Below are 25,402 nucleotides of genomic sequence, written 5' to 3'. Positions count from 1 at the left end.
CTAATGAACTACATAATGTAATATTATTGAATAGAAACGTTAACAATTATTTATCCTATAACTTACCCATGATATCCATGTCATAAACCCATGTGATAATTTAGTGTATTAACCAGGTTAATGATTTTTGCTTAACTAATTTTTTTAAATGAATTACAATTTAATATATATATATATATATATATATATATATATATATATATATATATATATAAATTCAATTTGTTTTAAGGTAGACAGTATAAAATAGATTTATTTAAAGCATGTGTAAAAACCAAAAAACACATACAAAACATAGAATCCAATATTGTTAATTAACAAATGTTTAATACCACTACATTCCTAGATCTCATAAAGTTGTTTAACAGGTTTTTTTAAAAGTACATAACTGTTTAGTATTACTGCGAACAAACTAAACATTTTATAGTAAAACAAAATGCATGAGCTCGAAAATTCTCCACTTCTCTTACTATGTTTTCAACGATCGGATACTACGTAGTTTACTAATCAGTTTGAAACTCCCATACAGTTTTAGATAAAATGTCACTTTATGTTGCAGGGTTAGTAAAAGAAAATATAGACATACATGTATTTTTTTTTAAATAATAATAATTTTACGGCCTGATGGTAATGCGTGTATTAGTGTTTCTAAACGTGTGACATATCTATGTGAACAACACCGCACACGATGTGCTATATTCTACTGGGGTTCGTTATTGTGATGGTTAAAAAAATATCCAGTGATAAAATGGTCCGGGATCAATCCCTGTCGGTGGGCCTATTGGCATATTGCTCGTTCTAGCTAATGCACCACGATTGGTATAGGAAAGGCCGCCGTATGCGCTTCCCTGTCTGTGGGATGGTGCATATAAATGATCCCTTGCTACTAATGTAAAAATGTAGCGGGTTTCTTAAGACTATATGTCAGAATTACCAAATGTTTGACATCCATCAGACGATGATTAATAAATCAGTGAGATCTATCAGTGGTGTCGTTAAATAAACAAACTTAAATTTAAAATTACAGACGGCCGTATTGAGGTCATACGCGCTAACCCTTCGCCCCGGTGTGCGACAAAATAACTAATGATGTATATTGTGTAGACAAAACGCTGATATAATGATCACGCTTATGGGTACTGACCAGTATAAAGTTTGTCTTGTTTGACGACACCACTAGAGCAGATTTATTAATTAATCACCGTCTAATTGGATGTCAAACATTTGATAATACTGATAAATAGTCCTCAGTTAATATATGTGAACACAACTAGAGCAGATTTATTAATTAAATATCGGCTATTGCATGTTAAATATTTGATAATTTTAATAAATACTCTTCAGTTCATATTTGACGAAACCACTAGAGCACATTTATTAATTAATATCGGCTATTGGATGCCAAACATTTGATAGTCATCAGTTAATGTTTTCCTTGTTTAACGACACCACCAGAGCATATTGATTAATTAACCACCGTCTATTTGGATGTCAAACAATTAATAATTCTGAAATATAGAATTCGGAGGAAATCTGCTATTTTTTTAATTATTAAAAACAAGGGATCTTTTATGTAGACCCCCAATCTCCCAACAGACAGAACGGCACACACCGCCGTAGTTGATATCCTAGTTTCGAGGGACTAATTGAGACGGTGGCTTGATACTATGTCCTTCAGATAAGTGATCTACCCACTGGTCTATAATCCGCCCCGGGGTAATGACTAACTACTGACAACTGATTGATTTTTAAAATTACCTTTATCAGGAAGATCTGATGTAATAAGCATACATAATAATAACTTTTATGACATAATCATATATATATATATATATATATATATATATATATATATATATATATATATATATATATATATATACAGATACAGATACAGATACAGATACAGATACAGATACAGATATAGATATAGATATAGATATAGATATAATTATCTTTAGAAATATACCATACGTGTTTATATCACATACATGTTTTTGTTTGTCAAATTATAATCTTGTCATAATGGTGGTCTTACGTATAATAAATATATCTTTACTTTAATTTACGTTGCAGTCAAACAATTTATGAAAAACAACATGTTTAAATAACTATCACACTGTTAACTAGGATCCACTGTATTACTTTATTTATATATTTATTTTAACAAACAGAAACATAAATCTAAATACTAGAACAATTTTTCGCGTTAATGTGAAAACATTTTAAAAACAAACCTTAAAGACACGGCGACAGCCATTTAACTCTAAACATGCAATATGACACACACAAAAATATTCTAACACAAAGTAGAGATAGAGAGTAACTTACGATTTGTTCTATAAATCTGTATCATTCATCTTACTGTATCTTACTCGCACGATGATTTACACAATATCCATTGAATCAAGCTGTACAAAAAAAACCCACTCTCCAGTTTATCACACAAAATGACGGGGATGAATTTTACGTTGGTACTTCCACGAATTACCGCGGCAATAGGTCAAGTCAAATGGCGGTTTACTTTTAGCATTGAGCGAGCAAAAGAAAACACCGGACCTAAAATAAAACCTTGAAGCTAGATAGCAGTTGCGAAGTAATAAAGTAACGCAACATTCCCCTTCGGAAAGAAGCGGCGCCTTTGATCTCTAAGCGGTGGCAGTTAGAGAAACGGTTTTCGCCATGGCCGGCTTTATATGGGCGAAGAAACGGATTTTCTGAGGTTTACATTATATCAGTTTTCGACGTAACGCCGTCTGAACCAAAGGTCTGATGCAGCCCGGGCCGAGAACATTAATTTGTAGACCTTCTATCCTTCCGGTTGGTCTGTTGTTTATGCGGCACAATTTCCGTCGTTTTCCCCTTTAATGAAAGAAGAAAATTCTTTCTTGGTATGAATTTGAATTGGTTTTCAGGGTTCTAGTTTTCCGTTTGAAGGTAAGAAATCGAATAATGCCCCTTTGACATTATAAAGTTTCGTTGTGGGTTGTGCATAGATAATTGTGAAGAAGTTAAAATAGTAATGGGTTGATTAAAATTGATCTTGTCCTTGCATGCAGATGTGCGGCCATAACGAGAAGTTTAATCTTTCGTTTGAACGTACGAAAGCTAAGAATGCCCCTTTGATATTTTCTGACATAGTCGGGCTTTTTGGATGCTATTTGTGAATAAATTAAAATAGTAATGGATTAATTAAACCTGATGTTGTCTATAAAGCCAACTGTTCGGTCATAACATGGATTTTAATCTTTCGTTTGAACATACAAAATCGAAGAATGCTCCTTTGACATCCCAGGACATACTCGGGCCACTTAGATGCTATTTGTGAATAAATTAAAATAGTAATGGACTAATTAACATTGATCTCGTCGGTGCATGTAAATGTATTGTAACAACATGTGCAATATCTCTCATACACAGTACCAGAATGTTCAGATGACATTGTTTGCCATAGTAGAGGACCTTGAATACTAATGAACATTTGTGACGTCTTTGAAGTTCACCTAATTATGTTTGGTATTACAATAAGCATTTTTCAAAATACTCGTTGTGGTGTCGCGTAGAATTTGAAACTTTGCACTTGTATTCCTTTTACGTCATTAACATTAGAAAATAAAGTCATATAGTTTTGTAGGAGGCAGGAGGAGCTGCATTAATATCATGCATAACAAATTCCTTACTTAACCCATTTTGACTTGGTGAAGTTTAGATAGTTTGGGTGTCAGACATTGATAGAAATTAAAGATGTCAACTTCACAGAATCAGTGCAACATTCTATGAAAACTATATAAGGGAAGTTTAATTAACCAATGTGTTGGAGGGGGGGCGGGGTCATAACCAAGATACATATTTGAAATTTCGATTAATTAACTTACTTCTCTGATTAACCCTTTGTCTTCTGTATGCACTACAGATTTGGTGTCGGACGGAAATTATATTTTAGTGTCGGATGGCAAGTTCATACATTTCATCAGTATAATTTTAATGAACACGTTACACCACACCTAGATATATTATATTTTAAAGTGCTTTCTTCATCTTTATACTTCATTAAGAAATGACAGTCACGACTCTTAAAGGGACATTCCTGACTTTACAGACATTTAAATATGCCCCCGGCTAACAAGGCTTTTTATGAATAAAACTGGATATTAATTATATTGTCTTGCTTAGAATATTAAAAGTTTGTACACCACGAGTTTCTGGTATTCCTAATATTTTTGTAGCTTAAACTGGATTTGTCTTTACATGTACAAAATTATTTAAGGCTATAATCTACTTTGAGCTGTTAATTTAAATATTTAGGTCTGGTGTTGACCACTTTTGAAATGCATGTATGCCTCTATTTACAATTTTTGGAACATAGGAAATCGAAATATACTCCTTTTTTTCAAAGATTACACGTCAAAATAATCAAATGCTTTGAATCCAATAGTCGATGATTAATAAATCAATGTGTTCTATTGGTGTCGTTAAGCAAAACTAACATTAACTAAACAATAACCATACAGTCGACTTCAATTTAAATACGTGCAGCCACCGTTTTTATTTAATTAAAAGAACTTAATGCCGTTGTTTTCGCATTTCTGTGTCCTTCTTGTGTAAAATAATACTCCTTAAACGAACATTTTCACTTCTAGTATTTCTAGTATTTTTTACGAACACAAAGCTATAAACACATTCCTAAATGCGTTAAATAAGTTCTTCTTTTGTATTAGTGAGTGTTATGTACATGAGGAGAAAATGTACACCCGTCCAGTGTAAAATGTGGCCAGACATGTGGTCAAGTGTAATGGCCCGCTGACCAATCAAATTGTTAAAGATATTAATAGCAATAAATATCGTTTCAACAAAAATATTTCCTCTGCTCACACACGCAAACATATACACATGTTTATTCTATAGTAATGTTATAATATTTATCTCACTTTCAAAATACCATCTCCTTTTTTTACTTACAGAAAGCAATGTAATTTTGATTAATATATCATTCGAAATATATTTTCTCTTTCTGTAAAATAAAGAGAAAGTTCCAAACGTTGTATGTTGTTGCTTTTTTAAAGTGTAATTTGTAATATTTCAAATATCTCTATAAAATAAATTTAAACTTAAAAACACAATTTATTTTTAAAAGCATACTTCATACATTTTATATCTCTATAGAATAAAGTTCAGTTTCAAAACCCTTCTACATTTGTTCCAACATAGAGAACGCAATATCTATTTTGTTTTTATACTACAATTCAAAAACGTTGGAGTTTTTTTCTCATCTAATTTAAATCTGAATACAAGTTTTCAAATCGGATCACTACTCAATATCTTGTTTGTTTCTAATCGCGTCAACAATTACCAAGAAAAACAATCTAAAAGAAATGTGTATTTTTAATCTGCATACAGAATCGAAGAATGAAAGATTATACACGAACAGTAAGAAACCAAATATACACCTCTCTAAACCAATGGCGATAGCCTCGAATCCTTATTTTGTAATATGTTCTATTTGTTTCTATTCTACACTGGAGAAAATTAATATCTGGTCTTTCTATTTCAAAGACATTGTGGGCTTTTTTTCCTGAATAAAGAAATTAATGCCCCCTTGGGCTCAATCTCGTGAAATTCTAGCAATTGCTGCGCCAGTTTAGATCTCCATAAAAATAGGTTGGAATTACAAACAAGAACAAACAACGGCGTGAGATATCTGAAATTGAAATTGGAATTAAACTATTTTTTCATCGGATGGACGACTACTTCGGGTGATTTCTCGTAGATTGTGTAGAAGGTTTGAAAAACGACTGAGTTTGAAACATACTAGTGTGTTGAAAGTATAAGCACAAACAAACGTTATATGGAGAGAGATATTCACAATTGTAATTGACATTAAAATAGTTTATCACTGGCCGAAAATATTGTCTTGTTTAGTTTCAAGAAGACGTAATAGAATGAACATCGAATATGTTGTTGTTGTTGTTTGTTTGTTTGGTTTTACTTTTGGTTGGATCATGATCACCCGGAAAATACAAAAAGATCGCATATCCTAATTTCAACCCGTGAAAATAGACACAGAATTTGGCTAATCTACACACCTGTAACAAATCTGAATAAAGTGAAATACGACTCTGTGACCTTGAAACAGGGAACACCCTTAAACAGTAGACAAGAGCTCGTCTCCATAGCCGTTACTTCTCAGAGATATGTGCGAGGGGTTTTTTTTAATTTTTAAAAAAATTCCATTTCGTGGTATTAGAAAAAATAAGATGATCAGAAATACGTCAGATGTTCGGAAATACGTCAGATGATCAGAAATGGAAAATCTAAACAAGAACATCTAAGTAATGTCTGATTTCAAATATCAAAAATGGTTGTGATAGTAAAAACCTGAGTCTGTCTCTTTAAAAAATAACTTCTTTTTTTTTTCTTTTCTTTTTTTTCTTTTCTTTTTTTTGGGGGGTAGGGGCGGGTGCAGGGATTTGTATAGGGGTGGGAGCCTAGGCTGTGGCGAGCGATGTTTGTTTTGTTTTTTTTTTTGGGGGGGGGCGGGGGTTCGGGGGTGGGTGGGTGTTGGATCAATGTCCCCTGGAAAATACATTTAAAAAAAAAAAAAACTGGGTAGGTTTTTACACAGCCCCCCCTCCCTCTCACGCTACTGCACAGCCCCTGTTGCTAATCTATCCACTATATGTTGTTTACAGCGCGATTAATACTACATTAAATTTCATTTACCTGTAGCGTGTGGCTCATTATGTGCCCGTTAAAAACTAAATATATATTTTAAAAAAACAAAATTACCAGCTCTGCATCGCTGATTGACAAATGAGAAAAGCTATATTGTTGTCACTGCGTTCTTGATAAACACGGCCTATCAGTGGCGGCGTTGTAAACAATGTATAAAACGTGTTGTAAAATTACGATACGGTTAAACTTACTACACAGAATTATGGTGCTTTTATCACCGCGGCGGAACAATATACAGTACATAACTTTATTTATATCAGCGACCAAGCTTAGTGTGGCTTGTTCCTGTCGACGCTTAACAATAGACATTTTCATTTCATCTCCATTTAATGTCCTACTTGTAGCAAATCTGGGTTCAAGGACGAAGTGCTGGTCGCAAGGGGCCGGGATTTAGCCCAGTTGGTAGAGCGCTTGCCTGAGGTGATTCGTCCGTTGGATCGAACCCTCTTGGTGGACCCTATCTCTGGGGTATTCCAGTCCCAACCAGTTCACAGTGACTGATATATCAAAGGCTCTGATATGTGCTGCGCTGTTGGTGGGAAAGTGTATATAAAATATATCTCCTTTTCCATGTAACAATCTATATCGGCTTGTTAATGTATCATCAGAATTGAATACTTTTTAAAATGTTGCACGCTCTACCCCACCCCTATTTATTATTGTATGTACCCTTTTTCAACATTTCACCTCAAACTAAAAAACTTCTGCACCGCTCTAAAACATACATTAAGACGCTATGGTACATACTAAATTATATCCCCTCCCCCTCCCCATGCTCCTTCTCCTCCTCCCCCTTCTAATGTCCGATACAGTTTTTATTTAACCCATTGTCCGCTTGTAAATAACGGGTATTACCACGTACCCGGGCCGGAGACCTAAGAATAACAACGGACGCGGATCATTGCATGTGGGCGGGGTAGTGTTGTCGGTGCCCGGTTCTGGGGTGTCAGCGGACAATGCTTGTGGATAGGGACTATAAAATAATTCTGTTTAAACGACCACGTCTCTTCAAAGAAACTGAGGAAAATAATTAGAGACACGGGGCCCATCTGGGTTCAAGATACAAGTCATTTTCGGGTCCTTGCTTAGATATACGAGCCCTGTTCGGCTATATAGGGTCTTCAAAGCGCAGTTTCCTTTAGTCCTTTTTCTTTTCTTAATTCTGATTTTTATTTTTTTATTCGTGGTTTTATTTTGTTTATCTCATACAAAATCTGTTTTTGAAACTTCTTTTGCTCCTTCTATCCCTCTTATTTCCTCTTTCATTTCTCTCTCTCTCTCTCTCTCTCTCTCTCTCTCTCTCTCTCTCTCTCTCTCTCTCTCTCTCTCTCTCTCTCTCTCTCTCTCTCTCTCTCTCTCTCTCTCTCTCTCTCTCTCTCTCTCTCTCTCTCTCTCTCTCTCTCTCCCCTTGTCTTCTTTCTGTACTATTGCCCTATTTGTCTAATACCTGTCGTCTTCTCTCCTTGTTTTCCACTATCTCTTTCTGTCTGCCTTTCTCTGTTTTTCGTTGTATCAGTGTCTATCTCTTCCTCTTTCTTTCTTTATTTCTTTATATATATATATTTATTTATTTATTTATTTATTTATTTATTTATTTATTTATTTATTTATTAGTATTACTATTCATTAAATAATTAACCTCAAACTCTAATCTCGATGCTGGGGATGTTTTAGGGTTGGTTTTTTATCGTCCAGTTTTTAATAAAAGAAAGTTGAGAAACGTAAAATATTTATTACGGGCTCTTCTCGGGAGTGCCCAACATCAAAGGCATACAAACTGGCTATTTTACCGCGCTTCATAATACATTATTAACATATGCATGAATTAACAACAATAGATCACACGACTCGGGTATGTGGTCTTGCGTTTGTGGCTCAAGAAATGGTCTTTTTGAGCGCCTATGAAAAATCAACTCCCAGACATAAGACTATTGTCATTGACGGCAATAATCCCTCAAATTAGTTTAGCTAAAATTTTGTAAGCTAATAACCATTATACGGAATCGCCGTGGCTATTTTACTTGTGCCTTCAGACGTAGATACAATCGTCTGAGAAAACTGTGTAGCTATGAAGGAAACTTGAAAATTGGAGGTGGGTAAAACGAAAGAAGAGGTAGGCAGTGTTCCATTAATCGTTGTCATTACAAAAAATGTACATCGCAAATTTCACCCATTCATAATCTCCAGCCAAAACACCATGTCCTATTCGTATCTTTTCTCTTTTCTTTTTTGTATTTTTTTTCAGGAAGCTAAATGTCGTTCAACTGCTAGACGTGTAAGAAGGCGGTACACTACAAATCCGTTTGATGTTTTCGAGTAGCGCATAATTCCGGTAACCACGCCATTGAATGTAACCGATTATTTGCACGAGTGTGCTCCTCCATAGTCTTTGATGTGTACGGAACATTATGTTAGTCGACAATGGGTCATTCACGGTATCACCGAGACACCATACACGATCCCTGTTGGCTCCCGTAAATGTTTGTTGAATAACTGCCGACTCCACTGGGCGAATCACGCCATTCAAAAACGATGACTTCGGTGAAAAAAAAGAAAAAAAAAAAGAAGCTTGATGGCCTTTTTTTCTCTCTCTCTCTCTCAAACGACTCCTCTAGTCGCTTCGCAAAGAAAAACGTCATTCAGCTCATTGAGGATTTATAGAAATCAAAAAGGGATTTCCCTCAATGGGATTGCAAAACATGGAGTTACTCTCCCGCGGGTGTCTTTAGAAAAGGTTTCACCAGGTAAAGACGTTACCGTGAGACGGTCTGGTGGGCCCATTCCAGGCGGGTAGTATCCTAACTCGGCCCGAGTACAGGTTTTCAGCTTCATTGAACTTCGGCTTCCAAATGGCCATCGCGACCACAAAGAAAAATCATTACTTAGGATACCACGGTTTAGAGACAAGAGCCAAAAGAAAAAAAAAGAAGAAGAAAAAACCCAGAAAGAAAGGACTTGGCCAGGGTTGAACATTACGTCTATACCTTTACACGAACAGCCTTGAAATTGCATAACGACCAAACATTTTGTTTCTGACGAGTAAAGATTATACCGTGAATTGTATGCCCACAACAAGGTGCATCTAAATAATTTCATTTATTAATCTTCTTCTTCTCTTCTTCGTCTTCTTCTTTTCTTCTTTATTCATCATCTTTTTTTCTTCATCTTCTTCTTCTTATTATTATTATTATTTTATTCATCATCTTTTTCTTTTTCTTCTCCTTTTCATCATCGTCATTATATTCTTCGTATTCTTATTCTTATTCCTCTTCTTCTTCTTTTTCCTTTCTTGTTTTTCTTCTTTTTTTTATTTTATTATTCTTTTTTTTAAATTTACATGATTGCAAAATGCAATAAGCGTGACGACAGAGTAACACGGGTGACGTTCAAGACAGAATATGAATCTCCACATTGAATAATAGCAGGCTATTCTAATGGATACGCCATGCATTTTTTTCTATCTACCTTATATTTCTTTTTCATGAAAGATTCTCAAAGAACAACTATTTACGCTGAATGGCAATGTAATAAATAGCAAACTGAGTTCGCCTGTTGTACATATGTTCTGTCGCGAACTATATACAACAAGCAATACATTTTTCTTATTATTATTATACAAATATCTTATATGCGATCGATTATTGTGTACGTAGTTGTTATAAATGGATTAAATATAGCGAAATATGACATTTTGCAACATTACGAGTTACAAGTTAAAGTTTCTTTTTGTTTAACGATACCACTAGAGCACATTTATATTTTAATCATCGCTTATTGGATGTGAAACATTTTGCAATTTTGACATTTAGAGAGGACACCCGTTACATCCCCCTCCTCCACCCCGCCCCCCCCCCCACCCCACCCCCTCAGACCGACCGGGTAACAGGTGATCATTTAAATACCATTGGGCTACGTCCCGCCCTTGCAAATATGATAACTCCGAAGTGATCTAGTGATTAAACCATTGGATTTAAAGGTGCATGGTCTTCGAAAAACAACACATGATGCTGCAGGTTAAACACTATCATATTTGTTTCAAGGATAACACGAAACTAATAATAAAATAAAATAAAATAAAATAAAATAAAATAAAATAAAATAATAAAAACCCCCAAACCAGCCACCAACAACAAAACATTTCAGTAATTAAAAAAAAAAAAAAAAAAAAAAAAAAAAAAAAAAAACCACCTTTTGTAACTATGATATGGCACCTTTAACTCGATTTGTCAACTGAAGGCATTCTTCGGTCTGTAACCCAAGCGCTTGCGGTGGTTTCTGTACAATTTATCAGCCTAGATGTGTGGAATATCTCATTTCTAATACATCATTATTAGATTTCTGACGGATGATCGGACGATACGCGATATCATCTTTTGATCGCAACTCTCATTGTTTTGCTCCGTCGCGCAGTGTCTTACCGACTTTAGCTTCGAATATAGGCCTACCTTACTTCCCATTTTGTTATGACCTCATTGTCAAGAGGGCTAAAACTATTGAACGAGTCAGACAAGTGGTAAGCTAGAATGGAAATTGGTCATGATAAATCACTGAATAAGGTACCCGACCGTTAAACTAATACTAATAGGATGAATAAAGTGTGATAAGCCGCGTTCTTGTATTACAGATATGTGTTTAATTATTTAACAATGTAAAGAGTGGCGTTTATAATTATATGAAAGAAAGAAAGAAATGTTTTATTTAACGACGCACTCAACACATTTTATTTACGGTTATATGGCGTCAGACATATGGTTAAGGACCACACAGAGTTTGAGAGGAAACCCGCTGTCGCCACTACATGGGCTACTCTTTCCGATTAGCAGCAAGGGATCTTTTATTTGCGCTTCCCACAGGCAGGATAGCACATACCATGGCCTTTGTTGAACCAGGTATGGATCACTGGTCGGTGCAAGTTGTTTACACCTACCCATTGAGCCTTGCGGAGCACTCAGTCAGGGTTTGAAGTCGGTATCTGGATTAAAAATCCCATGCCTCGACTGGGATTCGAACCCAGTACCTGCCAGCCTGTAGACCGATGGCCTAACCACGACGCCACCGAGGCCGGTATAATTATATGATTGCGTGTAGTTTATAATTACAGCGAAACCTTTCAAGACCGGACCCTCGGTAAACCGGAATTCCCTCAACACCTGATGTTTTACAAAATCTCTTTTTAAAACCTTTTGTACTATTCACGCAGTATTTTAAAAACCAGTACAGAACTTAACCTCTCTAAACCGGATTCTTCTGAAACCGGACATTTGTCTTGGTCTCCAGGGTGTCCGGTTTTGTGGGGTTTTACTCTATATGATCACTTTGTACTTCATTCGGTAGAGCGCTCGCTTGAGGTGCTTTGGTGGCATCACAGGATTTTCACCCGTCGCATTTAGTCCTCACCGACTGGTATATAAAAGGTCGTGGTATGTGATGTCCTGTGTGATAAAGTGCATATACAAAATCCCTTGCTACTAATGGAAAATGTCGCGGGTTTCCTCTGAAAATAATGTGTTAGAATTACCCACTGTTTGACCACTCATTAGCTGAGAGCCTTACCAATGGGTATACTCCCGCCTCAAAGAAAGTGACGAAGCCCATTATGTACAACATAAATTTTCAGTTTAGCCTCAAAATATAAAACAAATAAAAATTTACTAATGCAAGTCATGGAAAAGCTTGGTTTTATTGTAGCGTTGGGGGGGGGGGGAGGGGGAGGGGGGGGGAGGGGGCAATAAATCGAGGGTACACTGTAGTTGTTGGGGAGGGGTCTTCTTCTTCTTTTTTCGTTTTTTGTTTTTCTACTCCAGTTTTGAAAAATTATTTGTTACTGTGCATATGAAATGTCGTATTAAAAGCATACTGTCACGGATTTAAGGACCTTATTTCTCTAAAAATGGATAATAAATAAAACTTACCGTAACTGAACCATGATGGAGTGAAATCCATGTCATCTCTCTCGGCAATTTTAGTTTTTGAATTATGGACCATTGCCATAATTCGATTATTTTTACAAATTGTCATTAATAATCGGGTTTATATGGTGGTTGTGAAGATGGTTGAATAAAGTACATTTAGGGACAAATCAAATTATTTTTGTTCAGGTTATACTTTGTTAGACCATTAAATAGGTCAGTGGTCTGTGACAATATGTCTTTAAAAGTCATTTATAATAATATTTATAGTTTGTTGTTATTAATTCAAAAATGTGGAGGAGGGGTAGAGTGGTGTTTTTATTTCATTGCTGTTGAGGAGGGAGATTTTTGTTAATATTTTAGGGTGGGGGGACAGGGGTGTGTTCGTTTTTGTGGTTTTATACTAGCATAATATATAAAAATAAATAGCAAAATATATCACATCCCGAAGCAGAGATTTCTGAATCTGTCATTTGGAAAATATCATCGTTCAAACAACAAAGGGAAGTCACTCCCATGATGGAAGATATATCCAGCTCTTTTGTAAACCTTCCACAATAATTGTATGATTTATGACAAAAAGCCATTTAATCATCTTCAAACTCACAAAAGGTGACACCATTTTGTAACAAAATAGGCTCTCGCGACAGCTGAAATATATACTGGCAATACAATGTCTGAACAAAACGCGTAGAAGTTAAAACTGTAGATATTTTAACTCTGCTCAACAGATACGTTTATATCGGGTTTCCAAACCGTGAGCACAATTTATGCAATTATCCGAACTGTCACCTCCGTATAGAATAGACAATGATAGGTATGCAAATAGGTCCTTCCCGGGGGTACGGCTACCGACGGTATCCAAACCGCCGTGTGGTCTTGGGCTAACAAACAAAGATGAGATAAACGCGATAACGCAAAACACAGTATGCAGGTTTCGTTAACATAAATGCTAAAGCGGATCAGGTGTCACGAGAGTAGTATCTCCAGTGGATTTGTAGTGATATTATTTCGGTACGGACTGAGCCTCCATTACCAAGTGGTTGTTCCGTGGGATCTGAGGGCTGGCGGGTGCTCGGTTCGTATTTCGGTAGTTCGATCTAGTATCCATCGGTCTATCGGTCTCTCTCTCTCTCTCTCTCTCTCTCTCTCTCTCTCTCTCTCTCTCTCTCTCTCTCTCTCCTCTCTCTCTCTCTCTCTCTCTCTCTCTCTCTCCTTACTCTCTCTCTCTCTCTCTCTCTCTCTCTCTCTCTCTCTCTCTCTCTCTCTCTCTCTCTCTCTCTCTCTCTCTCTCTCTCTCTCTCTCTCTCTCCTCCCTCTCTCTCTCCCAATTAACCATTAATCATTTATCTATGCCGAGGTGTATGCCCAAGACAGCGTGCATAAACTTTAATTTTTTTTTTTAATCTTCCCATACCGACCATAGGGTATAAGGGAGGCACAGATATCGTGATTCGAGGTTTGAGTCTGTCAGGGGCGGATTCATGATTGCTTTTGGGGAGTCTTCAACTTGTCGAACTGTAAAGTTTGTTTTATACATTCATTGTAAACCCGTTGTACCATATTGTAAACGGGGCACTTACGGCGTTTAGAAGGAGGGTTGAATACTCAGCTTGCTCTAGTGGTGGCGTTAAAAATTAAGTTTTACTTTGTTCTTGCCAAGTGACAGCGGGTTGTAGTTTCGTGATTCCCTAGTTAATTATGCAACGATTATGTGATCGACAGATTAATTAGTAGTTATATATCAAAATAAATGTAAAATTGGCGGAAAGGTGTTCAAGAGACCTTTTTTGAAAGTGGGTTTTTTGGGGGGGAGTTGTAGGGAGGGTTGTTGTGTTTTATTTATTTATTTAATTTTTGTTTTCATTTTTGGTGGCATTGGGGGAGTGTTTGTTTGTTTATTTCTTTGTTTATAGGTTGTTGTTTTTTTGTGTGTTTTTTTTTAATTATTTTTTTTTTTTTTTTTTTTTTTTTTTTTTTTGTGTGTTAGGGTTAGGCTTTGAAGGGGGTGGTATGGGTGTGTCTTGGGTTTTTTGTGTTTTTAAGTTTGTTGTTGTTTGGTTTGGTTTTGTTTTCGTTGTTTAAAATAATAATAATAATAAAAATAAAAATAAAAATTCCGGGGCAAGGTTAACTTTTGATTCTCTTGCCCTTTTTCTGTTTCTTAATCTTTGGATTAGTTATCTGCTTAGGTCACCAGATTAACGATACGCGTGTTCCAGATGAGGATCTTTCTCGATACATTTACCGTCCATGCTTGGAGTACACAATAAAAGCAATCAGACACTGGATCTCTTCTCTTCTGGGGTTTTTTTTTTTTATCTCCCAGAGGCAGATCAATCGATGCTCTAGGCATTTGTTTTGCCACGCGATACAGCAACGGAATAAATCATAGAGCGCTGTTTGTACAAACGTTTTACTCACTCCTCGTCAAGCGGTTATCTCCCCTCTTGGTTTATGCTCTTTTTGAAGTCGCGCATGCGCCGTGGAATTACAGCGTTACATCGCTTGATTATGCACACATTCTGATTGCGTAAACTGCATGTTTATGAAGAATGGGCAAACAGGTCATAAAATTTAGAGTCGAGCAGTGGAAATACGGCTCATTGTGTGTTTGAACTCTGACCCTTGTGTTCCCTTGATCTAGCTGTTTCAATATTGCGCGCACGAAACGCGAGTGATTTAAAACTGCGGACGAGTAAATCGAGACTGCTACTGTCTAATCTAACAATGCGCCGAACAAAGACTGCGGATGACGTCATTAGATACAATTACAGGCCAGAGTGAAATTGATGCTCTCGAGTTTCAGGGAGGAAAATACTCGGCTATTGATATTCCAGCCACACCGCGTAACGAACGTACATTCCACTTTCAACGGGTGACGCTTCCGCAAAATCGTATTCAATGCGGTGTTGAAAGATATCAATGATTGACATGGAAATAGTTTCTTCCGCAGACAGGTACGGAATCTCAACTCGGCTGATGCGATACATTATTTTAAACTGATCAATATGTTTTTTATCAGTTTCATGACGTAAACAATATTGTTTTAGCAACATTTGGTCTACGTTTGCTGCCATAGTAGAACATTTCCGACCAGCATAACCTTTTCAATTACTAAAATGTATATATATATATATATATATATATATATATATATATATATATATATATATATATATATATATATATATATATATATATATATATATATATATATATATATATATAATGCCAGTATGTTTGGTGCAATGTAAGAAAAGTTTATTTTGTTTAACGACACCACTAGAGCACATTGATATATTAATCATCGGCTATTGGATATCAAATATTTGGTAATTCTGACACGTGGTCATTAGAAGAAACCTGCTACATTTTTCCTCATGTAGCAAGGAATCTTTTATATGCACTTTCGCACACGGTCTTTGATTATTTGTGGTGCACTGGTTGGAACAAGAAAAAACTCAATCAGTTGAGTGGATCCACCGATGTGGTTCGATCCTGCGACGCAATCCCCTCAAGCGACCACTCAACCGACTGAGGTAAATCCATCCCCACATAAGTACGAAGTACATGAGAAAGTCGCATTGAGTTCTTAGTGATTAAAACGATTTACAAACAAACATATCGAGGTTTCTAGCCTTAAACCGATTTTGAAATTCCGGATAATAATGATGTTCCAGAAATCGATTATCATGTAAAATCTATCGGTTTAGCTCCACCGACGTCATGATCGGTTATGAATATACATAATCCACTATGCTGGAAAATATTTTCTGTAATCGTTTCTCCAGTTTAGATGCGGGAATTGATGTAAATATGTTTAGCTTATTGTGTTTTCATGTGTGCATAAAGAAAAAAAAGTAATAAATAGCTATTAAAGGTAATATTAGCGATATGTATTCACTATTCTGGTGAATACAACAATGGGTGCGTGTTTCGTAAAAGGCAAATTCTTCTTTTCTTCATATAATTTGATCGGTTGGTACAAACCGATTATAACCGATGGTCGATGGTGAAATTTCAACCCATTCCCCAACACTAATAGAAAATCTTTATTTACGACTAACCTTTTGTACAACTAAAGGTAAAATAATACAACGCTATATAAAAGTGCACAGGCCACTCATAAAATAAACACTTCATTTCATTCATAACTATCTGTACCCAACGATTCGGAAACGATGTAGTGTTTGATTTTTCCCAACTGGGTATTTTTGTACGGTACATTTAAAACTAAAAATGAAAATTATTTCAATTAGTTTCGTATGGATAACAAAAATATATTTAAAAAGGAAAAAAGCAACAGTTCTGTTATACATAATTAAACGTGTGTGACATAAGTAAATAATATGTTGGCATTGTTTGACATGAATGTGCACGCGTGCGTTCAACATCAGATTAAGCTATGAAGTATAATAATTTATTCGCCGTAAGCATACAGTTCATAGGGACACACATATACATTTTTCATAACATAAATATACATCACATAATTATACATATACACAATACGTTATCCATAGTTTATCACGTAAGTATACATGTACATAATACATTAACCACAATCCGCCATATATATATATATATATATATATATATATATATATATATATAATTGTTCTCTTTTTGGAGACAGTCAGTCGATCGTTGATATTTAATTAATTGGAGTGAACTTTGTATTTGAATCATCTCTCAGTTAGAAATGTGTCACTCAAATGCCGACCCGGCGATAAATAACCATTGATAACGAATACTAAATATAATAATTAGTATAGAAAGTAGCATCTCCACGCGAGCTAATCGATCTCAGCCGATTATTTATCGCTGACATTTTGTCACTATTTGCATAACATTATTAGTAAACAGATAAAGTCGTCAGAGGGTGTTGCGTTTACAGGTTTCCATCGAGACAATTGACGCGGCTTCTGACGGATTTATGACATTATAATTAGCTTTATTGGTTGTTATTTGTTTTGCCTTCTTTTTTTCTTTTTTTTTCTTTTTTTTTTGTTGTCTTTTTTGTTTTTCTCTTTTTGTTTTGGTTGTTGTTTGGTATTAGGAATTTATTTATATTTTATTTTATTATATTTTATTTTATATTATTTTATTTTATTATTATTTTTTTATTATTATTATTATTATTTTTTTTTTATATATATATATATATATTTTTTTTTTTATCCTTGTTTAGATTTTTAGATCTTGTTTTGTTTGGTTGCTTTTATTGTTGTTGTTGTTTCTTTTGTGTGGGGGTTTTAGGGGATGTGTTTTTTATTGGGGTTTTTTGGGGGGAGGGGGTTGGGTTTTTTTTGGGGGGTGTGTGTTTGGTTTTTTCTCTCTTTTTTGGTTGGAATATTTGAGGGTCTGCGGGGTTTTGGGGGATTGCAGGGTATTTGGGGGTTTTAGTCGGGCGTTGGGGTGGGGGTATCGCATTCTTAGGGTAGAGGGTACAGACTTCATTGTGATTAAAATTATTTAATTCCATATGGTAAAAGTATATTGATGTTTATTCCATTAGTAAATCCACAAACAAAATCAATATGAATAGTCTGGCAAATATCTTGCATGTTTTATAAAGTCCAGTTCCCATTAGAAGTTTTAGTATCGAGACCATCAAAAATGTTCGTCATATTTTATTCATTTCACACTAAACCACGCCCTCGCCATCTGGCATTGGTCACAGCCATTCATTATGTATGTATAATGTTTTATATGTTTTATCAGAGGCTTTAGAAAGGTAGCAAAACAGAAAACTTAAACACAACACAATGTATTAGCGGCTGCAATAATGGAAATTATAAAAGGTTGTAATATCGTATGGCAATAGAAAAACAAATATTAAATACGCATTAATGGTACACATATAGGTTGTCTTATAAACAAAATGTTTGTTCTGTGGGACTTTGGATAACAGATGTACCTTGTTGTATCTTTAAATAATCTTCCATTCAAATGATATTTAACCGATCGAGGCACGTTTAATGACAATACTAATAAACACATATTTGAGCATTTTCACAAATGCGTTAAACAGACACATCGGTTTGACTAAGAAAACTTTATCTCGTGGTGTGGAATCATTGATTTATTTATGTGTTGTTACTTTTACTATTGTATTGTTATTACTGTCTCAGGAGATAACATGTTAATAATGAATACTGTTAAAACATCGATTACTTCTATTTCTGTCCTTTCAGTTTATTCAATCGTTTTCACATACGTTTACTTTCATTGACGGATTTACTTATTTATTGAAAATTGCACTCGCCATTATTGTACAATTTTTATGTTTGTAATTAAAAGAGGGCTTCGTACGTTGGATACCTTGTGCCCGATCCTTGTGTGTGTATATATATGCAATAAAATATGTTTCCAATCTTCCATTGACAGCGGATAAATTTCTGGGATTCAAGGATTCTTGTTTTTATATTTTCGCCCCCACCCCCCCCCCCCCCCCCCCCCCCCCCCGAAAAAATATAACGGTCTTGAACATAACAGGGGCTGATCGATCTCATTTGATAGACCGCTCGCCTATGGTGCTTGAGTCTAAGGATCGAATCCCTTTGCTGGATCTGTTATCTGATTCCGTTTTCCACTGTCCCAACCAATTCCCCGCTACTGGTATATCAAAGGCGTGGTATGTGCTGTTCTGTCTATGCGAAAGTGCATATAAAAGATCCCTTGCTGCTAATATAACCCTGTATGTGGAATGGTGCATATAAAAGATCCCTTGCTGCTAATCGAAAAGAGTAGCCCATATTTGTGTGGTCCTTAACCATATGTCTGACGCGATATAACAGTAAATAAAAATGTGTTGAGTGCGTCGTTAAATAAAACCTTTCTTTCTTTGCTAATATAATAATATAGCGGATTTCCTTCAAGACATTATTTCAGAGTCCTCTAACATACATCTATATATGAGACACCATTAATACGTACTTAATATTTGTTGTGGGGCTTCTTCTTTTTTTCAACCATGCGATATTACAACCTTGAATAAATTTATATTAATACATTATACGTCAGACTTGCCAACTGTTTGACATTGCAATAGCCGATGATTACATTAATAAACCAATGTGGTGTCGTTAACAAAAACCAACGTTTCTTTCTTTCAATGAACATAACAGTCTCGAAGCTATCTTGTTTTTAAAGTCACAGACCTTAGTTTCAACCCGTGAAATAGGACACTAAGTTTGGTTAACCTACATATTTGTACAACGTTTGGATAAAGCCACAGTAGAATGAAACAAGAGTCTGTGACGTTGAAACGGGGAAACACCTTTAGAATGAAGGCTAGAGCTCGTCTCTATAACCGTTATTTCTCAGAGGTACGTGTGCTTTAAAAATATGAAAAATGCATTTCGTGGTATTAGAAAGACCAGGATGACCAGAAACACTTCGGATATTCAGAAATGTATAATCTAAACAACAAAATATAAGTAATGTCTGAATCCAATGATAAAGAAACGGCTCTAATAGTGACAACTACGCCGTAGTGTTTAAAAACTAGGGTCTGTCTCTTTAATAGTGACAACTACGCCGTAGTGTTTAAAATCTCGGGTCTGTCTCTTTAATAGTGACAACTACGCCGTAGTGTTTAAAAACTCGGGGCTGTCTCTTTAATAGTGACAACTACGCCGTAGTGTTTAAAAACTCGGGGCTGTCTCTTTAATAGTGACAACTACGCCGTAGTGTTTAAAAACTAGGGTCTGTCTCTTTAATAGTGACAACTACGCCGTAGTGTTTAAAAACTAGGGTCTGTCTCTTTAATAGTGACAACTACGCCGTAGTGTTTAAAAACTCGGGGCTGTCTCTTTAATAGTGACAACTACGCCGTAGTGTTTAAAAACTAGGGTCTGTCTCTTTAATAGTGACAACTACGCCGTAGTGTTTAAAAACTAGGGTCTGTCTCTTTAATAGTGAAAAATACTGTCGGGTCTGTCACTTTAAAGGTAAACGAGTGCTGAGTTATTTTATACAATATTTATAGAAATATCCGCGAATGTCGGGCGAAGCCGTGGGGAGGAAATGGAAGCCAAGATGGCCGCCGCAGTGTAATTATGACTCGGAGATCGACAAAGCCGACTGGACGAATCGACTCGGGCGATTTAATTAAATGATTTCGCTTATTTTATCGAACCGCGCCGATCTTCAAGAACGTATAATGACAAGTCTAAATAATAACAATGATATTGATCAGGGCCCCCTTTGAAGTCAGGGTCGTTCCAGAAATACTTTAAAGAATGGGCGGGGGAGGAGAGAGAGGTGGAGATATATATCTTCTTTCTTTCTTTTAGTACCCACCACCACTATTACCAAAAGAATCTTGGATATAATTTTATTTTATTTATTGCATTAAGGTAAACAAAAAAACAAACAAAAAGAAATAGTCGTACTTCGTATATAATAAATTATTGTAATACTTCCACGAAACTCCTTCCTACCCCCACCCCAGAACACCCTCTTTACCGCCGCATCCGTTCTAGAAGAGTCGTGATAAATTTAGGACAAGTCATATACCGTGGGACAATCGTAGAAATAATTTTGGTCGAGAGTAAACGATGCCCGCTTATACATAAAAGATGAGAACAATTGATAGACGGACCATTAGAACCATTGGCGAATTCTTATTAAATGAAGAAAGTGCTCTCAATAACGTCCCTGAAGCGAAATTTAATTACGTAGAGGTTGCTGTTGTGTTTGTTCAAGTGGATGCCTGGCATGATGGGGGGCAGGGAGAGGGAAGTGGTGGCTGGTCATGTGGTAATGCATTTAAATGAAAAATAAAATATTTGATTCACTTTTTTTGTTTGTCAACATTTGGTTTGTAGATACTTCACAGTGTTAACATTAAATGCAAAATAGTATATATAATTTGTGCAGATTAATCAATTTTATAGAATTATATGATGTTATAGCGAAGAAAAGTCTGTAATTTAAATACGAAATATGTTATACTTTTTTTTTCTATGATTCATTTGTCTTACTCTACAACTAAATGGCATTAAAATTCTGTTCATATTGTGTAGTGTTTAATTTTTGTAATTCTGAATGTTACAATACTTTTTCCCTTCTGTTTCTTTTACTAGAAACACATTTTGGAAACGATTAACAATATTGCATCAATTTATTGTTCGTATCATTTAAATATGTACATACATTAGATTCATTTCATGTTTATCATATTATGTAAAATGTGTGTAAAAGGAATGTATAATATATAACCAATGTAAAACAATAATTCAAGGCCCCCATCATTGATTTTGAACTTGTTTCGGGGGGGAAATATATACTTTTAAAAACACCGCATCTGTTTAAAGCGCTCTTCGTGTTACAGTGTTATAATAGCACGTTATTACAAACAACGTTATTGTGTTACTTTTTTTGTTTGGGGTGGGGTTATGTTTGTGGTACTTGTTTTCGTTTTTGAATATACCATCATAGGCGTATGGGCTCCTATTTTTGTAGGGGGACAATCTGGCTTTTGTCCGAATTAAACTAAACTGTCCGAATCTGGATAACAACGTTTATTCATATTAGCATTACTACCAAACAGCTATATAGAGTTGTAAACGAATCACTACGCATTTTACATGAATTATCTCTAATTTCGAGGGTAGAATGATGGAAATGTATGGTAAACAAGTCTCAGGTTAGATTTTTTCCCCCAAATATCTGTATTTTTTTGTATTTTTTTTTACCGAACTTGAGGTTTTGCTCTAGCACTAGGGGACAGTCCCCTCCCCCTCCTCCCGCCACGTCTCGTACGGTCATGCATATCATTATATCATTATATGTCTATAATTGGTCAGTTCGGTAAAAAGAACAATATAAAATTACGAGTATTGTATCGTGCACAGTGCAACCACTAGTTTATACGGAGTACTAATAGTGCTTGTTAAAGATGGAATGATATAAATATTGCTGTATATTTATCCGGGTAGAATGTTAAAGGTTGCATGCATACCACCGCTTATTCTATTAAATCTAACTCTTTAATTATAGCCAACAAGATGAAAAACATGTGCAAGAATAACAGTACTGAGGTTATGATGTTCATAAAAACTAAATTTTAAATCACTTTTAATTTGTAATAATGCTATTTTAATATTAAAAAAAACACCTCGCATTTAACAACAGAAAGTATCAGACAGCATTTCGTTAAAACAAAAATGTCGATAGAATGTGTGTATATATATATATATATATATATATATATATATATGCGTATGAAAATATTTTAGATTTTAGTTGCATTTCTTTTAAGATAATTAGTTTTAAAAACATAGTTAATTTATAATTATCATTACTATATTAAAGTATTTGTTAGTTCCAAAACCTCAACAAATATTAAATAATCATTTAAGTTTAAATAAATTATATACTTAATTTGTATTACTGTGTAATGATTGTTTTTCTTGCTATTTGAATAAGACCGTAAATATATGAATATGTTATAGTGTATGCAAAGAACACGTCGTGTGTGTCTTCAGTCATTGTATCCAGTCCTTTGTGTTTTAGTTATAATTATAATTATGTGTTTGTAAAACAAATCCCACTTGAGGACAAGGCAGAGTCCAATGGTTGTTTAAATCATCGACAAACCGTTATTGCAAACAAAGTATGATGTTGTTGCGAAAACAACACAAAACAGTATGTTTTGAAATTATCAACTCACGTGCGATTTATCTAGGACTGCTGAAACTTATAACTGTTGTATTTAATTACAGACGCCGGTAGTCCATTCCTATCAGTTTGTAAGTAAAACCAAAACCCGTTCACCGTATAGCGACAACTAATAATTGTGTCTTGTTCGAACATAATACGTAGCACGTTTTGCACCCAGTCCCGTGTGTGGAATGTTTGTATGCAATACAGTTTGTTTTTGTTTTTTTTAATTTTTATCTTTCTAACATTATTATTAGCCTTGTGGAAATCATGAAAATGAATGCATTTATTATTATAATGTCGTTAGATTATTGTTAATTGTATTGGTCTTTTTTAAGAGATTATTTTGTATTTAGTTAGTTTTTTAAAGTCGAATATATTATACGATACAAAAGAAGTAGTTAAGCACACTATATTTGCACATAAGTACGAATTGTTTTACGGAGCACACCGAAAACTGAAAACATTTTGCATTGGGGAATATTTAATACCGCATCCTACGTAATAAGCCTTAATACAAGAGAAACAAACATTATTATGTAGGGTACTATATAACAATACACTTTCATTTTAACACGTATAACTCTATGAGTGTTTGTAAACTAAAGAATGAAAGTAATATAAATATACTTAAATGTAATATGAATTCCAAAACCGAAGATATTTTACAATGGGGAATATTTAATGCAGTTTCCTACGTAGGCTACAAAGTGCAAACACATGCAGCATACCATAAAACAATACACTTTAATTTCAACACGTATATCTGTAGGAGTATTTGTAAACTAAAGAATGAACGTAATGTGAATATACTTAAATGTAAAATTAATTCCAAAACTGAAGACATTTTACAAATGGGAATATTTAATACCGCTTCTTATGTATTAAGTGTTACTACAAGAGACACAAACGTATGCAGGGTACTATACAGCAATACACTTTCATTTTAACACATATAACTTTATGAGTATTTGTAGACTAAAGACTGACCGTAATATAAATATACTTAAATGCAAAATTAATTCCCTTGGTATTGTTTACGCAAAGGGCCGCCAGATCTCCGCCAAGGATGTCAATCGGGAGTTTATGGCCGACTTTATTCGATATTTCTTGCCTATTAATCGCGAAATAACGGATACCCGAGCGTTAGGTATGTGGTATAAAACTCCACACCGAATCTGGTGCTTTCGTGTCATTTAATATGCCTCCGAGCCTGGCCGGGACATAAAAACTTGAAGACACGCATAACACACGCATAAAATCGTAGTAACTAGACCACGAATAAAACACAAATCGTCACAAACCGACTACCGGTGTCCGTAATTAAATACAACAGTTATAAGTTTCAGCAGTCCTAGATAAATCGCACGTGAGTTAATAATTTCAATTTGTTAAAATATACACAAAATGTTGTAACTAACGCGGTTATTCGGCAATACGACAGTGTACTTTTCCACCTCTTGTGCTCCGATGAAATTACCAGAAAATTGCTAAAAATGCCTACATAAAGAAAACATAAAAATATTCCATAAAAGGCCATATTGGATTATGGCTGTCAAAAGCACGAATAAAAAGCCACGCACGTGTTTGTAGGTGCAGTGTTACCTAACAGACGTGGAACACAGTACGAAAAAAAAATCATTCGAGCGAATTATTTCAAATGCACTTAAAATCTACTTACCCGCTTAAAGATACACCACACTTTCCCTTCGCTACCCAAAGGCTACGTTTCGCAATTCTGGATGAGTTTAATACTTTACGTTGGTTTAACGGGGAAGATCAAACATTGTCAAATAATGCTACGACTCGGCCAGCCCAGCACTGCGGGTCACGGGGGGCGTGGCCTTCATTTGTTAGCTCCGCCCACCTGTCTCTCAGAATTTATTTTTTCTTCTGCGAACACGATATCGGCGTGACGTCGATATGCTCGGTGTAAAAGTCGAGAGTGAATCGAATGTAGCTGCATGCAAATACATCAATAGATGGGATTTATCCTAGGTGGTCAAACCTCGCCGTCCTTTCCGCCATTGTGTGTTTTCACGTGGTCAGGGCATCGCCATTGAAAAGCCGCCCTCATTGACGTGATT

General features: G+C 35.2%; 1 protein-coding gene across 1 annotated transcript in view; it reads right to left on the bottom strand.

Annotated features, from left to right (window-relative positions):
- The window catches only part of LOC121385458 (homeobox protein mab-5-like), an 86,226-nt gene extending 61,111 nt beyond the window's left edge, over nt 1-25,115 (bottom strand). Inside the window, exon 1 of the mRNA XM_041516153.1 lies at nt 24,997-25,115. The gene's annotated coding sequence lies outside the window, so the exon portion shown is untranslated. The remainder of the gene's footprint in view (nt 1-24,996) is intronic.
- Between the last annotated feature and the right edge of the window lie 287 nt (nt 25,116-25,402).

The sequence above is a fragment of the Gigantopelta aegis genome, chromosome 11 (genome assembly GCF_016097555.1).
Source record: "Gigantopelta aegis isolate Gae_Host chromosome 11, Gae_host_genome, whole genome shotgun sequence".
Taxonomy (NCBI): Eukaryota; Metazoa; Mollusca; class Gastropoda; order Neomphalida; family Peltospiridae; genus Gigantopelta; species Gigantopelta aegis.
Note: the sequence above shows the minus strand (reverse complement) of the source record. Positions and strands in the feature narration are given on the sequence as shown.